Here is an 18,307-nt window from a genome sequence, read left to right as displayed (position 1 = left end):
AGCACAAGTACTGTCTAGGACTTTCTGATAAACAAGAGCTTTATTTTCTCATAATGATCTGTTAACGTCTGAATAATGAGGCAAGGAAGACAGAAGAGTAGTTGCCTAGTGTATAGGCTTGTTATGCTGTGTGCCATGTGGTCTTGGCTAGGAGTGGAAATGGTGCTTCCATTCTTTCTAGCAAGTTAGAGTGGGGTTATGGCCGGCACTTCACAAGTGCCCCGACTCACATGTGTTTCTTCTCCTCAGAGTATCTCAGCTCTTTCTTATATTTTTGTTATGCTTGTCTGTCCCACTCTGAAATGAATTTGGCTGGCCTCTACTGCTGTATCCAGGTACCACGGTCCTCGTTTCAATTTAACATGAATCCACTGTTGTTCCCTATTCCCTACTTCATAGAATTATGACATGTATTAGGGTTAGGAGGGAACTGAGAGCTCATCTAGTCCCGCTTCCCTCTGAGTACAGAAATTCTTCCCTCAATATTCCACATGCATGCCCTTCAATATTGTTTCCATAATTTTAGGATCAAGTAGTTTTCAAGCTTGCAGGTTGTGTACTTGCTGCTCAAACTGGGAGAGAGTCTAAGCATGGACACATCTTTACTTACCTGCAAAGTTTATGAACTCGGTAGACTTTCTTATAAGTGTTATAACAAGTATTATTAATTCCTTATAACTGTGCTAGACTTCTTAAGGATTTGAAAAATGTCGGTTCTAATGATTTGAACTCCTTATTTCTAATCATCCTCCTCCCATCCGTGTAGCATAATCCATAGGAAGAGCCAAGACTTCTCCAAAGTTCATGGACCCATATTTCCAACTGCCTCTCGGTAGTCCCTACCTGAATTAACTTAATATTCTTTTGTTCATTTAGCAAGTTCTTATGGAGCAGCAGCTATGTTCTCGGCATCATACTAGGCACGGTGGTACAGAGATGAAGCAAACAATACCCTTGCTCTCTTAGTTTGTATCTGATGGGGTGATTAATCATGGAGAAACATAGGACATGTCCTACAGGCTCTTCCATTGATGCATGCTTAAAAATAACCCCTCAGTTTACTTCCTCTAACTGAAGAACTAACTCTCCACCTCCTCAAATCCTTCATCCGTGGTTCTCAAAGCATGTTCTTCAGAATGGCCACAGTGTCTCCTGTGAACTTGTTAGAAATGCCAACTCTTGAGCCCCACCCGCAGCTACTGAACAGAAACTTTGGTGGATTAGGCCCAGAAATCCTGTGTTTCAGTAAACCGTCTGGATGATTCTGAGGCTTGCTCACGTTTCAGAACTCCTATCTCCATGGAGGCACCATCGAGCCTCCCAAATTAGAAACTCCATAGTTCTCTTGGTTCATTGGTCTTTGTTCTTCTTCCTCAGTCATGAAGCCTTGCCAATTCTCCTGAAGAAATTTCTTCTGCCAGGTTTTAAATTCAGATATTTCTTCTGCATTAAAATCTTCCAGGTTTTAAATGCATACCCTTATGTCTTGTCTGATGTAACTTCCTTACTGGTATCTCTTATCATCCTTTACTTTCCCATGTAATTGTCCTGCATACAGCCAACAGAGTTCTCTTCCTGTTAAAAATCTTGTCCTGCTGAAAAACAAAAGTAATCAAACAAACACGTAAAAATTCCCACTGGCTGTTTGTTGCCCTCTGGATAAAATCTAAACTGAGTGAAGGGCATAGGGCCTACAAGCTGAATGGAACTGATCTCACAGCCTTACCTGTGTACCTTGGTGCAGTTACTCATTGCTTTCCCCTGATCCCTGAAGCCACTGTCACACCATCAGCTTTCGTGATCATCTCTGCAAATAGCTCTTATGACTTTACAGCCACCCCATCCTCTCTTATCCTCACATTCCTGTCCCTGGCTTTTCAGCAGGCCAACTCCACTTACCTTTCAAAGACAAGACCAGATATCACCTCCTCTGGGAAGCCTTCCCTGACTTCCCCTGGGAGAGTTACTGGCTCTTGAAATTCCCCCCAGCACTTTGTTCTCACTGAGCCAGAGAGGCACCCCTCCCCATGGTACCCTGTTTGTTCCTCATGGAAAACACTTATGTTCAACATTCATTTTAATAACTGAGAATGTGAAACCCAGAGATTGTATGATTTGTTCAGGGTCACACAGCTAAGCAATGGCAGAGTCAAGAATTAACCAAGGTCTTCTGTCTACTAGTTCAGGATAATATCCTCTGTGTTTACAAAATCCTTCTTAGTGTGTTTGGTGATCTGGGTAGTGGGCAATTTTTCTTTGCTTTAGACGTTACCAGTGAAATCCAGGAGATTCTTTATAATCCCACTTAAAGTGGGAGCCTTTGTTTTTGCTAAGTTGAGAGCTGGGGAAATTTGAGGATCATTTTATGCTGCTGAAGTCTCCTGCTGAATTCCCATACTATCAAGATTCTCTTACAACATCTGGCTGCTTTACAGGGCATTTCATGGAGCAAATCAATTAACATTTAAAAAGTCAGGGCTGAGAGAAAGAAATATTTGAATGGTAGCACAATACTCTCCAAATTCCCTAAGAGATAGCTGATGACTGAATTGCACAACACTTTATAACTAGTCACTTCTATATAATACAACTTACTCTTAACCATTTTATTTTCAAATTTGTATCAGGAGCACCAGATTCTTTGGCTCATGGGCAAGACATAAATAGGTATTATTTAATATGAATACCTTTTGCCTTGCTATTTATTTATCCTCTCTCTGACAGTAGGGTCTGAGACTAAGATTGTGGGTTGAGAAATTACATTTAGCCTCTAAGGCCCTGGGGGTGGGTCTTTCAAGATTTAGTCATTAGATTCGGGCGAAACCATGCAGGGAAACCATGCCATGGCTCCTGCAACGACTTGAGCTGTGCTTGAAGTACGGAAAACACAGAAGCTGTTTCCACTTGTAAAATTAAGTTCTGGTAAATTCACTCCAAATCATTCAAGCTATTCTTAGGAGAGCCTCAGTAGGAATATGCACGTGTGCTCACAAGTACACAAACACAGAATAGTGAGGTCATTCACTTTCCTCCATTTTGAACATGCCAACATCACAAGATGCTGATCTGGTGAAGGTGCCTAGAAGAGCTTTTGACACATAGTAGGCACTCAAAGCACAGACTGTCAAATAAATAAAGGTGTGATTAAAGAATAGTGTTGGTGCTGCCGTGATCATGGTAACCTAGTGGAATCACCATTTTACCAATTCTGTGCTATTTTGGAAAGCACCTAATTTCTCCAATTCAAAGAAATCCTTATCTCTAATAAGGTAGGAGAGCCCTTCTCTTGCAGGGCTGGTGTAGGAATTAAATGAAGAGATATTTACAAAGTGCCTCTATTATTCATTAGCAGGCCCGTGGAAACAAGCCTTTTTAACTTGGATCTGTTTCTTTGTGAAATGGGGCCAAAAATATCTGACTTATGTTAAGATCCAGTAAGTCATAAATACAAACACACTAAATTGCAAAGGTGGAATGTAAGTGGTGGAATGTAAAGGTGCTCTTATTCTCTGCCTTTGTTAAGGGTTGTGGTCAAGCAAGCGTCCTTCCTGGGGGGATCTTCCTTTGTTCCAAGCAAAGCAAAATGAGGATCTTCAAATAGAGTGACTTGGAGATCACAAGTTTCATCCTGTTTTAATCACCTCTCAAACATAATCAAATGAATTTGCTAGTAAGTACCTTTTTAGAATAAAAGGGTCTTCTCTATCATTTAACTTCTAGGAAACAATACAGAGAGTAGGGAGCTGAGAAAGACTTGGTCCTCTCCAGGTATTCCATGAAATGGTGGGGGGAAGGATTGCCTTTCTTCTCTCTACTTGGAACATTTTTGGATCACATTCTTCATTTAGTTATTTACCGTGCTCCTTTCCCAGTCCACCCCAAGACCCTCCCCTTACGCACACACGGGCTCACACACAGATATGGAAGTGATATTGGCTTCAGACTTTATTTCTCTTTCTCCCTTCCCTAAATCTTTTCCCATGCTATGGCTGGTAATGGGCTCTGATCTGTTGGAAATGGGAACAGAGCAATAACTCCAACACAGAGCCCCACAAGTTTGAAAAATCGAGCCAAGCTGCAAGATTTTCTAAACATTCCATCCCATTAATACCTTGTGGGCCTATGGGGACCTTCATCTAAGTCTCTCCAAACACTTGCCTGAGTTTGGTTAATCCTTAGTATAGCCATGGTGAAACATTCCCACATTCTGGAGGGGCTTCGAGTGAAGCCCCCACTCAGCCAGGAAGCTGCTTAGGAACCTGGGTGAGAAAAGGAAATGTCTACCCTGAGTTCTGTTGTCTCTCAGCACATACAGGCACACCCGGCAAATTCATGGAGCAGGACTTGGGGAGAAGACAAGGAAGTTTGTTTCAAAGCAAAATAAACTTTCAAATGGAACAAGAAACATATTGCTTTATTTTTCATAGCTGAAAGAGTCTCTATTTGCCAAACAGTGGAATCAAAAGAATCTGTCTATAATCAGCTGCTCTCTGTGGCCTCTGTCTGGAATTCTCCCCATGACCAAATTAATTATTAATAAAGTTGTTCATTCAATAAACATTTACTGAACACATTCCAGGTACTGGCTTAGGTATTAGGAAAAAAACCCATAAATGTGGACAAAATAGTTCCCCTTGCCCTCAAGGAACTTGCTGTGTAATAACTGAGAGAAATAGACAAATTATTAAAATATTGAGGTAATATATATATACACAAGCATATATTTCTTTGTGAGCTCATTCTTCAACTTAAATGACTTCTTTTGGGAAGCTTCCCTGGATCTTTCTGTGCCTAAAATTACTCCTCTGAATTGCCCAGGCATTATATCTGTACTTCCCTTGAGCTTTTCTCTTCTTACCTTGCTTTATGGTTATGCATATCCATTATTTTCCTTCATAAGGTCTAAGTCTCTTGAGTGTAAAGTTTCTGACTTAGGTTCATATGCCAAGCACCTAGCACAGATAGGGCATTTACTAGGCGTTAGTTGCATGAGTGAATAAAGAATGAACAAGTTAAAACTTGGCCAATAACCTAAGAGCTACTCTGCTTTACAACAGAGCACTTAAAATTTTTGTTCCATAAATATCAGTAGTTGCTAGTCAATTATGGAAAGGGAGGGAGGGAAGAGGAAGGAAAGAGGAAAAGAAGGAAGGCTAAGTATATAGGATCTGAGCATTTGAAGGCAGTTCTTAACTATATTAATGAGAAAGTTAAATAAGTCAGTATAGGTGACCCTTACACAATGCAGGGAGTTGGAGCACTGACCCTCATACAGTCAAAACTCTATGTACAACTTTTGACTCCTCAAAAGCTTAACTCCTAATAACCTACTGTTGACCAGAAGCCTTACTGAAACATAAACAGTCAATGAACACATATTTTGTATGTTACATGTATTATACTATATTCTTACAATAAAGTAAGCTAGAAAAAAAGTTAAAATCATAAGGAAGAGAAAATTCACCGTATTGGACTGTTTATTAAAAAAATATATTTAAATGGACCAGTGTTTAAGCCCATGTTGTTCAAGGGTCAACAGTACAACTGTTTAAATTGGATTTTTGTTTTTCTAATTCATTTCAGTAGATAAATTGAACAACAATCCTGGATTCCTAAATCCTTCAAAGTTAAACTCTGTGTGTGTGCACACATGTGCGCATGCACGTGTGTGCGAGATTTCTATCGTTCTCTTGCTAATTTGACAAACTGAAAAAATAAAAGTTTATTCCCAATATTCTCCCCTGCTCTAAATGAGCATCTGGAAAGTGGGCTGGGACTACTTCCTATTGGTAAATCTTTGTGCTGCATGAGTCCACCTGGATTTATGTAGCTATGGGGGAACATTTGTGTATAATAGATGAAAAGACACGAGGAACAGTGGACATCACAAGGTTGTACATATGAAGCAGCAAAGCTGAGGCATGCATATAGAAATAGGTCTAAACAAAGACGCTGATTGCTGGGAATAACCAGCAGGATCCAGGCGGACAAATAAATATCTCCACCTAAGTGTGCAGGTGAAGATACAACATTAGCTACAGTAGAAGTAGCATGCTAGAGAGAGTGTCCGTTTATTTCTCTGGAGCTTCTCACCAGTCTGGGAGCATGCCTGCATGAAGCTTTGTCACCGAATGTTTGATTTTCCTTACATGGATGCAGGCACACATTCGGAACATAAAGCTGTTGCCGCCTACTCTGCTGGCCCTTCTCCTCTTACTGGGCCAGGGAGCCGGCTTTGTAATAGGTTTTTGGCATGGTGGACTCGGTACCAGATCGGGTAAGAGAGAGGGGCTGCTCTTTACTGCTGTGAGGAAGGTTGAAGCTACTTCATATACTACTGGGATTCCCTTTCAAGGAATATCTTGGACTAAACTGTCTCTTTCCTGATGGATCATGGTTTGGATCATCCTTTACCAAGGATATAATCGTGGGCTGTTAACATTTTTTGGACTTTGATTTGGCTGGTAACTACAAAGTCTTTGGGAACCTGTTTTCATTTAATTTCATTTCCTTTTTCCTGTTAAGTACATCATTGGGCTAGAGAAGAAGAGCCTTAGATTTTTGGAAGTCTTTGTGTTTTGTGCTTGCTGCTCGATTGAGTTTGGATACCACAAGAGAAAAGAACTGAAATACACTCATGACTTTTGTGGTCCCCTCCACTGGAAAGCCAGAATCCACACCCTGACCTGCCTTAGGTGGTTAGCATGAACATGGAAACAATGGTCACTTAATACTATCACAACATTGCGTAAGTCATTTCCTTCCCTTCTAGAATATGGAGGGATACGTGAGAAGCAAAGAAAAATTTGTGACCCCACTACTCATATTTTCCGCAGGCTTCCAGTTACCCTTTCATCTGTACCAAACTATGAAGGGTGATGTTAAAAACTTGTGTGAGAATCTGGCAGAGTTTTGTATGTTAATATTGTCTCTGGTCTGGTTTCTAAAACCGTTCTGGCAATTTGGAAAACTCGCCAGCAAGGGCTGATGGTTCAACAGGAATAGTCCGTTTAATACTTAGTGGCCTTCTGTGGTTGGTTTGGTGTTGTTTTTAAAGAATACAAAACACGCACAGCAGGATTCTGACTTCCTCCTCTTTGACAAATGTGTTTGGCATCCATGTGACAAACAAATGAGTAGCATTTTTAGCAAACATGGGAGTTTATGTACAAGAGAAACATGATAAAAAGGAATGAAGTAAAGTCTTAGTGAAGTTCTTTCTCAGACAACCTTGTGAATCTCATGGGCGATACCTTTCCCTTGCCACCAAACAACTGGTAAAAATAGACTAATTTCATTTATTCACTCAGCTAACAAACATCTGTTGAACATCTCCTATGTAACAGCCCTATTCTTACACTGATATGGAAGTTAGCTGTCATGAAGCTTTTTCTAGTGAAATCCTGGGCTAGCGAAGCAGTGCCCTTTTGAACAGAAATCTGTTATTGTCGCTAAGCTTCCTTTTCAAAACCCACCATGAAAATGCTCTAGAGTGATGTGGTTCTTTAAAAAGAAATTATGACAGTGACATGGTTACTGGCATTTCTTTTATCCTCTTTAATTTTAAAGCTGAGCTTTTCCAGAATAGCTTCTGGAAGAGGTAGAATGCAACATGATGATAAAAACAACATGTTCAAGAGACAAGATGTGAAGAGTGGGTTTGTGCATGTGCTCGCATGACAGCAAGCACACTTTTAAGGAAGGATTTATTGGTCCAGCCAGGTGTGGGTTTCCATTCCTTAATGGACCAGCTGGACCCCTCTTACCAAATCTTGGCTCCAAGAGTTTTTTCCCCAATCAGTGGGCTTTGTTATACTGACACACCTGCTCCATGCAAAAAGCTTATAACTGGGAAGAAGTAGGGGGTTCAAAGTCAAGTGCACCACCTTCTACCTCTTGCCTTCTCTCAGTGCCCTTGATCACCATTATGTTCCCCATAGACCCTACATCAAATCATAACATAAAGACTTCTCAAACTCTCTAAGTATATGTAGACCATTAACAAAGGTGAAAACATCTGGTGTTGAATATCAGCACAAGTGCTCTATTTTGCTTTAGCTTGCCAGTGATCAGAATAATTAGCTTTGTAATTAGCTTCCCTCAGCATCCCCATCACCATGCCCCCAAATTAATAAATATACCCACACATGCTCACAGTTTTTCCCTCTTTTTTCATCATGTGCTAGATATTGGGCCAGATTTGGTGTCCAGTGTACTTACCAACCAATCATGTCAGTGTTACCATGTGTTTAAGAAAGAATCTCTGGTATATAATGGGTTTTACTAAAATACCAATGAATAGTACCCATTGTTCCGTAACACTGTTCAACAGAGATGAAAGTCAATGCCAAATTTTCACAGCCTATAGCCCAAGTCAATGTGATCACTAAGTCAAAGTTTTCAGTGCATCAGAACAGTCAACATCAAGCTTGTGTTAATGGCTTTTAACATCTAATTTCCCATCTTAATCATAGGGAAGCAAAGTCCTACCAGTTCTTCTCCATTAGAAAAAAAAAGTGTCTCCTCATACAAGGGAAGGGGAAGAATAATTAAAAGGAGGGGAAAAAAACCCCTTCTTTAAATAGCATACTATCTCTTTTTTCCTTATTGACAAGAAATTGGGTTTCCAGCTTATTAATCACCTTATAAATACAAAAGTTTCCTGGTTATTCTCTCTTGGTTGCAGAGTGTGACTTTGAAGTCAGCCTTACTGTTGAGTGGCTGGACATTGAACTAATGAGATTTTACTGTTTTGAACAGCTGGTCAAATTTGGAGGCCCCTTGAGCCCAAAGGCAACTGCTGATTTACAAGAATCCTGTAATCTATGCAGTCTTGGCTGATGCTTTTGTTGTTGATTTAGGCTGGAGCAAAGGTGTAGATTTTGTGATGCCATAAAAATGTCAAGCAATTGATTTGAGAATATGTAATACTTACAGGTAGCCCCTACTAGCAGCCAGCATCTTGTGTGGCTCATACTGAAGGATGTTTTAATAATATTTGGGTTTGGGGCACCTGGGTGGCTCAGTGGGTTAAAGCCTCTGCCTTAGGCTCAGGTCATGATCTCAGGGTCCTGGGATCGAGCCCCACATGGAGCCCCGCATCAGGCTCCCTGCTCAGTAGGGAGCCTGCTTCCCCCTCTCTCTCTGCCTGCCTCTCTGCCTACTTGTGATCTCTCTCTCTCTCTCTGTCAAATAAATAAATAAAATCTTTAAAAAAAAAAAAGAATGTTTAGGTTTTTCAATGTGGCAATGTGTTTTAGAGAGGGAGGGTTTGGATGAGTTGGCTGTTTACAGCTGGGTGGAGCCAAAAAGAAGGCTTTGGAAATCAGAACTCCTATTTGCACCTTCCCTCCTTCCCTCCCTTCCTGGTTGTTAAGATTGTAAAGCAAATTCCAGGACTCAGATGGTGTTACCTCTATATCAATGCATAAATAAATAAAATAAATAAATAAATAAATAAATAAATAAATAAATAAAATAGAGACATTTCTTCAAAGCATTAACAAAATAATCCTTTGGTATCCTCTAATATTCAGCCATCTTCATTTTTCTTATTATTTCAGAAGTCCCTTTTTCAGTTGGTTTGTTCACCTCAGGATCCAAATAAGGTCACAGTGATTGTTTGGTTGTTATATCTCTTAATCCAGAATAGTCTGTCCTGAAGTAAATACTTTTATCACCATTTAAGGACAAAAAAACTGAGGCTGAAGAGAACCCACAGGTCATGAGAGGAAATGATGTTCTCTCAGGATCCAAATCTGTCTCTACATTGCTTCCCTCTTTCTCCTAGCCAACTCGTTCTTCCTGTTGAGGTTGGATTTATCTCCTCCAGGTATTTTCCTTTCTGCCTTACTGTTTTATTCTTCACGCAGCTTGGTAGAATTTCAGATCAGAATTAGGCTTGTATTGCATTCAATATTTATGTTTTTTTATGTTTGTTATTTACATTTGTAGCTTTTTCCGAATTATTTCAGAGCAATGAGTGGCAGAATCCCAGAAATTGTGCAATGAACTCTAGAGCCTGGAGGTGAGGTCCCACTGATGTCTTCGGTATTTTCCAGAATTCTCCCTAGTGCTCTATAATGAGAGTCCTTTGACTCTGTGTTAAAAGGGAAGTCTCCTGATAAGGAGATAAATAGGGCATGTTTATTCTCTATTCTTTTAAATGGCGATAAGACTTCAGTTTCAAAGCCAGTAACCTCTCCAGGTGCACATCAGAGACAGAATTTTTAAATTGTGTTTTCAATAGTACAAATCCAGAAAACCTATCTTCTTTTTAGGTAGCAGTGAGAGTACAGAAGATTCCCATACTGGTCCCCGTGCCTTGGTGGGGCCATGAGATCAAAGCAAAACACAGGAAACATTTCACACATCCATAAAGACCTCTGCTTTACCTCTGTTCATCTGGCCCAGCATTCCATCTCTCCCAGAGGCGATCCTACCTGATCCTACCCTCGGCCTGGCCCTTGCATCCTGCTAAGAACAGGTGGTTTGTTTGAAACATACAAGGCCAAATTCTTTACTGTATGGTGGTTTAGCAAGTCTCTTCGCTGTCCCCAGGTCTTATACCTGTGGGGCTCTTTTCCTGGCAAATCCATTAAAATATACTAGCAAACGTGTCATTCTGTAATACTTCCCTATATCCCTTAATCCAGACAACATCACTTGCCAGATAAATGTATAGAACATTGGACTAATTCACCTAACACAGTACGTAGCACAAAGCTGACATGTAGTGGAACAGAAGTTTAGTCTGTGAACCCCCTGAAATCATATGTAAAAGTTTGCAGGTACGTTTGCATTTGAGTTTGGGTTGGGGGTCAGAGTTCACATATTTCTTCAGATTTCAAAGGGGTCTATATCCCATAAAAGGTTGAGGCTTCCTGGCCTAGATGAAAGTGAATTCTCTTCCTGCACACCACCACCACTGGATGCTGGACTATTCCTTTGTGAGCTCTAGGAGTTTTGTTTGCCAAGAGAAGGGGCTGCAAAGGAGACGGTGCCTGGGCTGGCAGTATAAGGGCACTTTTGCTATCTTGGTTTACAAGGCCTCTTGGGTTAATTCTGGAAGAATCAAAGCAAGCGTTTCTTCTGTCTTTCCTGTGCTCTGCGGGCCAAGAGTTTCTTGTGCTAAAATAAACAACTGGCAGTTTCATTAGACTCTGCAGAAGGAAGGAAGAGGTTTATGTTTCATACCTTTTATATTATATAACAACATTACTATGCGAACTTCAATTCTTCAATCTGTTTAGTTTATTTAAACTTAAAAAAATAGTACTAATGCTATAAATGGAATAAACCATGTCCAATTCTGAGCACTTACAATAAAGCATGCAGTTGGTAATACAGCCCCTGAAATAATAAACCACTTACCTCTGCTAGGCACGTGCATGTATATGTGTGTGTGTATCACCTTTAGATTTTATTAAGCTACAGCTGGCTGGGCTGGGGGCTGGGGGACATTGGGAAGAGGTTCTACTTGTTTTAAACTGTAGGGAAAAAAAAAACCCACACTTTATTTTGCATCTGTCCAACTTCTTATATAACCATGGAAATTATCATTTGTTTGTACCAGCCAGGCCTCAACTTTGTCTTACTTTACTAAGAAATTAGAAGTCTGATCATAAAGAAGACACTGTTTCTTTTCATTCTTGTTCAGTTCCTAAAATATCTTGGTTCTTACCAGATGAGGAAGTATTTGATGCTCTGTAATCCTGATTCCTTCAGAGGCATTAATCGAATTCTATCCAGCACGTGATTCAAACTACATTCTGAGGGAATTACAAATATGAAATGATTACCCTTGGAATCCTTAAAGTTTAGTGGGGAAGATTAGTGGCTCCCAACACAGCATTTTGTTGTAATTATTGATTTGCATGTTGTTATTGTGGACTCTTTCAAAATCCCAGCAATATTTGTTGTTGTTGTTCTTGTTTTTATAGAAATAGAGAAATCCATCCTAAAATCCATGTGGAATCTCAAGGGGTCCCAAATTGCAAAGTAAACAAGCAAACAAAAGCTTGGGGGAAAAAAAGAACAAAATTGGAAGTCTTACACTTCCTGATTTCAAAACTCAATACAAAGCTAAAATAATCAAAATATAAAGACAGAAATCTTGACCAATGCAATAGAATAGAGAGCCCAAATAAACCCTCACATGTCCAGTGACTTTCAGGAGAGTTCTAAGATCTTTCAATGAAGAAAGTACAGTCTTTTTAAACAAATGGTGCTAGGGAAACCAGATATCCCCATTGCAAAAGAATGATCCTCGACCCTTACCTGACACCATATACAAAAATTAACTCAAAATAGGTAAAAAACTTAAATGTTAAGGCAAAAACTATAAAACTCTCAGCAGAAAACTTATAGGAGGGAACAGCTTCATGATGTTGGACCTGGCAATGAGGCTATGTTTTATGTCCTCATAGAGAAGAACAGTCAAGTTGGGGGCTGGAGTCAGAGACCTGGGTTCAAATTCAAGACCATCACACTCTGCCTGTGTGATCTTAAGCACACCATCTATCCTTTCTAAGTGTCTGCTTTCTCATCTGTAAAAAGAGGATAGTAAGAGAATGATGGTGGGAATTACATAAATTCATGGACCTCAAGAACTTATACCAGAGCCTGGCATACAGCTTACTATGAGCCATTACTATCCATTCAGGGGCTGAGGGCAGCGGGTAACATAATAGTTCAGTAGGTAGGTTTTGGAGTCAGATTTTCTAGGTTCCAATCCTAGTTCTGCCCTTTACCACTTCTGTGACTTTGATTAAGGGCATTACATTTTTATAACTGAGGACCTTTTTCTTTTTTATTCTGAATGTTATCTTCTAAAGTTGTCAGGATGAAATGAAACAATCCCCTTACCCAGCTCTTAGAAAAGTGGTTAGCAGCCCCTAGCGTTAGTTCCTACAGCTTCTATAGTGCTTGGTATAGCATCTGGCAAACAGTATGTGCTCTTATAATGAATTATCATGCCCCCCTAAATGAGGGTGTTTAGGAAGTGTGTTTAATGACATGGGTAAATCCTGTCAGGAAAAAAGAGATAAAAAGTTGAAAATGTGGGATGCCTGGGTGGCTCAGTTGATTAAGCACCTGCCTTTGGCTCATGGTCATGATTGCAGGGTCCTGGGATCAAGTCCTGCAAATGGCTCCTTACTCAGGGAGGAGCCTGATTCTCCCTCTGCCTGCAACTCCCCCTATTGTGCACGCTCTCTCTCTCTCTCATTCTCTCTGAGAGAATTAAATAAGATAAATTAAATTAAATAAGATCTTTTTAAAAAAGTTGAATATGCAGTTTGATCTCAACTGTGTAGGAAGTAAGAATAAAAGGGTTAAAAAGAAACGAGTTAAAATATTAACAGGGCTCATGCCTTATATAGAAAAATCATGCAGAAGTTTATTGTTTCTTTATATTTTTGTGTACTTCTCAAAGCTACCACCAGTACTTTTTCTAATGGATAATATTAAAATGCAGTTAAATAAGCTGGAAAGCCAAACAGTAGTCAATGTCGTCCACTGTCATTGGTATGCTGGCTTCCAGGTATGGCTAGTAATCACCAGTGCCAAGACTGTGGCCTCAGGGAGATGGGATGTGGATAATCCTGCTGTTGTGTTGGTGTGTGTGTGTGTGTGTGTGTGTGTGTGTGTATGTGTATCTTGTCTTCCAAGGATTTCATGATCTCCTTGAGGGCTTGGACTCTGTGCCAGCCAATCCTCCATGCATTCCTTTTGTCTAGTTCAGGGTCTAACATAGTTAAGATCCCATAGTCTAGATCTAACATAGTTAGACCCCATAGTTCAGGGTCTACAACATGAATAGAGATTCACTGACTACATGGTGAAAAGCAAATGGTGTTGGTGATACAAAGAGGTTTCAAACCAAGGCTGTGGTGGCAAGGGACTAGCCTGCCTGGGTGACCCAGTGCTTTTCCACCCCACAGACTGGAAAGATGTATGAGAAAGCAGGGATCACAGAAAGCTTCACCTCTTGAACAGGGCATGGCTCTCAAAATGCCTAGCTTCAGAGAAGAAATCACCTCTTTGCTGAAGACATGGTATATGAGCTAAATCTTGCTAAACATACTGATTAGAAAAATAAGGAAAATTTATTTAAAAAATTAAAATAGCTTTTAAGTTATTTAAATTTTTAAAAAAATTTATTTACATGTAATGTATTATTTGCCTCAAGGGTACAGGTCTGTGAATCATCAGTCTTACACAATTCACAGCACTCACCATAGCACATACCCTCCCCAATGTCCATAACCAAGCCACCCTATCCCTCCCACTTCCCTCCCAGCAACCCTCAGTTTGTTTCCTGTGATTAAGAGTCTCTTATGCTTTATCTCCCTCTGCAGTCCCCTCTTGTTTCATTTTTTCCTTTCCTACCGCCCATGACCTCTCGCCCTGCCTCTCAAATTCCTCATATCAGAGAGATCATATGATAATTGTCTTTCTCTGATTGACTTATTTCGCTTAGCATAATACCCTCTAGTTCTATCCATGTCGTTGCAAATGGCAAGATTTCATTTCTTTTGATGGCTGCATAGTATTCTATTGTATGTATATATACCACATCTTCTTTGTCCATTCATCTGTTGATGGACATCTAGGTTCTTTCCATAATTTGGCTATTGTGAACATTGCTGCTATAAACATTGGAGTGCATGTGCCCCTTTCATATCACTACATTTGTATCTTAAGTTAAATACCCAATAGTGCAATTGCTGGGTCATAGGGTAGATCTATTTTCAACTTTCAGGGGAGCCTCCATGCTGTTTTCCAGAGTGGCCGCACCAGCTTTCATTCAGATATACCATTTTCTCATTGGTAGCTTAAGAAAATAAAGACATAATCAAGAAGTTAAAATCCTTCAAAATTCCACCATTCATAGGTTATCACTGTATACACTGGTATATATTCATCCAATCTCTGCCTTGATTTTTTTTTCCTTTGGACTAAATAATAATTTGTGGGCAGTTGTCTGTGACTAAACTATAGCAGTACATCATTTCTTTAATGGCTGCACATTATTTCATTAAATAGATGCACATTATTTATTTATTTATTTATTTGACTTAATTCTCTCTCATGTGCTCTCTATTAGAAATGGGATGGACAAAACAGACATGATTCCAATCCTCATAGAACTAAGGGGCTAGAGGGAGCTTGAGGCAATTAACCAACACAAAGTGTGCTAAACGTGATGTGAGGGGGGGTTGAAGATTCTCCTGGAACACAGAGGCACAATGTCCCCTGCTTATTGGCACATTGAAGTATAATTTAGAGTACCTTCATATTTGTCATCAAACATTCATTTTTTTATTGAGGTATACTTCCCACATAACATTAATTTAGTTCCAGGTGCACAACATGATTTCATATTTATGTATATTGCAAATGATCATCACAATAGATCTGATTAACACTGATGCCATACGGGGTTAAAAAATTGTTTCTCTTGTGGTGAGAACTTGTGAGAACTCTTCTTTTTGCAACTTTCAAATGTTCAGTGCAGTATTGTTAACTGTAGTCCCCATGACTTAACTATTTTATAAAGGTAAATTTATACCTTTTGACCCCTTCACCCATTTTGCCTGCTCCTTATCCCCTGACTGTGACAACCACCAACTGTCAACCTATTCTCTGTATTTATGAGCTCAGGTTGTTTGTTTTTTTTCTGTTTTTAGGTTCCATAGATAAGTGAGATCATATGATATTTCTGATTTATGTAACTTAGCATAATGTGCTCAAGGTCTAGCCATTTTGTTGCAATGGCAAGATTTTATTCTTTATGGCTAAATAATACTCTATTATACATGTATAATGTATTTTCTTTTTTAAAAGTTATTTTAGTTACAGTTAGTTAATAAACAGTGTTATTTTAGTTTTAGGTATACAATGTAGTGATTCAACACTTCCATACATCAGCCAGTGCTCATCAGGACAAGTGCCTCCTTAATACTCAACACTTATTTAACATACCCCCCACCCACCTGATTTTTTTTTTATAGATATACTTAATTTTACTGCTTTTGTGCTTCTTCCTTTTCTTACTCCTTGTTATGTTCTTTTCCACTCACAGAGTCCCTTTTAACATTCTTAGTAAGGCTAGTCTAGTGGTCATGAATTCTTTAAAAATTTTTTTTGGGAAAATATCTCTCTTTCAGTTTTGAATAATAGCCTTGCTGGAGAGAGTATTCTTGGCTGCAGATTTTTTTGTTTTAGCACTTTGAATATATCATGCCACTCCTTTCTGGCTTTCACAGTTTTTGCTGAAAAATCAGCTGAGGATCTTATGGGGTTTCCCTTGTATATAACTGTTATCTTTTCTCTTTCTGCTTTCAAAATTATCTCTTTATGATTATTCTTTGTCATTTTAATTACTGTGTGTCTTGCTATGGAACTCCTTGGGTTAATTTTCTTGGGGGCTCTCTGTGCCTCTGGATCTGGATTTCTGTGTCCTTTAAATTAAGGAAGTTTTCATCTATTATTTCTTTAAGTAATTTTTCTGCCCTCTTTCCCTCTCTTCTCCTTTTGGGATCCCTATTATGCAAATATTTTTATGCTTGATGGTGTTGCTGAGTTCTCTTAATCTGTTCTCATTTTTAAGTTCTTTTTTCTTTCTCCTGTTCAACTTGATTGCTTTCCATTACTCTGTTCTGCAAGTTACTGATCTATTCTTCTACTTCCTCTAGGGTACTATTTATTCCTTCTAATTTTGTTTTTTATTTCAGTGGTTGAGTTTTTTTAAATCTCTGATTGGTTCTATTTTATGTTTTCTATGTCTTTGTTGAGGATCTTGCTGAGATCCTCCACTCTTTTCTCAAGTCCAGTAAGTACCTTTATGACCATTAGTTTAAATTCTCTATCAGGGATATTACTTATCTCTGTTTTGTTTAGCTCTTTTGCTATTGCTTTTTTTTTCCTGTTCTTTCATTGAGGACATATGCCTCTGTCTCCTCATTATGTCTAATTCTGTATCTGTTTTTATGTATTAGGAAAGTCAGCTATATCTCCTGCTCTTGAAAGTAGTGACATTGTATACAATACAAGAAGAGGTCTTGTATTGCCATGTAGTACAATCTCCCCTATTCCCCAGAACTTGGTGCTTCAGGGGTGAGACATGTGTGTCTCTCACATATGTGTGTTGCATGTACCCTACTGTTGTGCCTAAGCCACATTTTCTCTTAGTCCAGTCATCTGCAATGGCTTTCTTTGCCATTCATTGTCAGGGTTCAGTCTTTATGTTGTTAATGGGCCAGTCTTGGGCCACCCAGGGGTTGAGTTGGGTCAGAGCTGGGGTCTTCCAGAGTTGCCGTTGCACTGAACTGCAGTTGCTCTCTCTGTGTTGTCCCGTGAGAGGCTTTTATTGATGGGCAGGGCCCACAGTCAGACCAAATGTCTTCTTAAAAGAAGCAGCACACTACTGATCCTGCATTTGAACTGGTGTATATGGCTATCTTCCCCTTTCCCCAGGCATGGGTCACTTTGAAGTGGTACCAGCCCCTGTTAGGAGTGTTTGCCCAATACCATGCTTGTGGTGTTGCTTTGGACGGACTTCTGTTGAGGGTGCTTTGGTGGGTGCATCCACAGGAGAACACAGGCCTGAAGCATGCATTATCAGCAAGGTTTGTGCTGGCTTACTACCGGAAGGGACCTAGATCCCTTTTGAAGAACTGTTGAGGGTGGGTTGACAGGAGAATGTGGAGGTGGGGTGCACTGTTTGTAAGGTTTGCACTACTCCACTGTGGAAGGGGAATTGGAGCAGCTATGGAGAACTCCTGCCAAGGGTTCATAAGAGAAGGCAAGAGTGTAGGGGAGCATGGGGCAGGGTGCATTGTTAGCAAGCTAGGTGCAGTGTTCATGCTCATTCCTGCAAGAATGTGTGTATCCAGGCTAGAGGTTGGGGAAGGGAAGTAGATCTCCACCAATTCTTTTCTTCTTGGAGAAGTTTCCCAAAGATTCCTGCCTCTCCCTCCAGTTCATGTTCTGAGTTTAATAAATAAATCTCCTTCCCATATATTCTAGGCATTTTTCAGACTGCTACTTCTATGCTGTACCTTTGTGAAGTTGTTTGTTTTGTTGACTCTTTGAGGCTGGGGGTTCAGTTTCCTATTGCCCTCCTGGCTCTCCCAGAGCTGAACGTGCTGATTTTTAAAGTTCCAGGTGTTGGGCCCCACTGATTGTAAGAACTCATGTAGTTAAGCCCCTCTGGTTTTCAAAACCAAGTGCTATGGGGATCTGTCTCTTCAGTGAGGGTCCCCTGTGCCTGGCATGCCTGGGTGGATTTTGCTCCTATCCC

This window comes from Lutra lutra, chromosome 4 (assembly GCF_902655055.1).
Source record: "Lutra lutra chromosome 4, mLutLut1.2, whole genome shotgun sequence".
In the NCBI taxonomy this organism is placed as follows: Eukaryota; Metazoa; Chordata; class Mammalia; order Carnivora; family Mustelidae; genus Lutra; species Lutra lutra.
The sequence above is the reverse complement of the archived record's forward strand: the minus strand, read 5'-3'. Positions refer to the sequence as shown.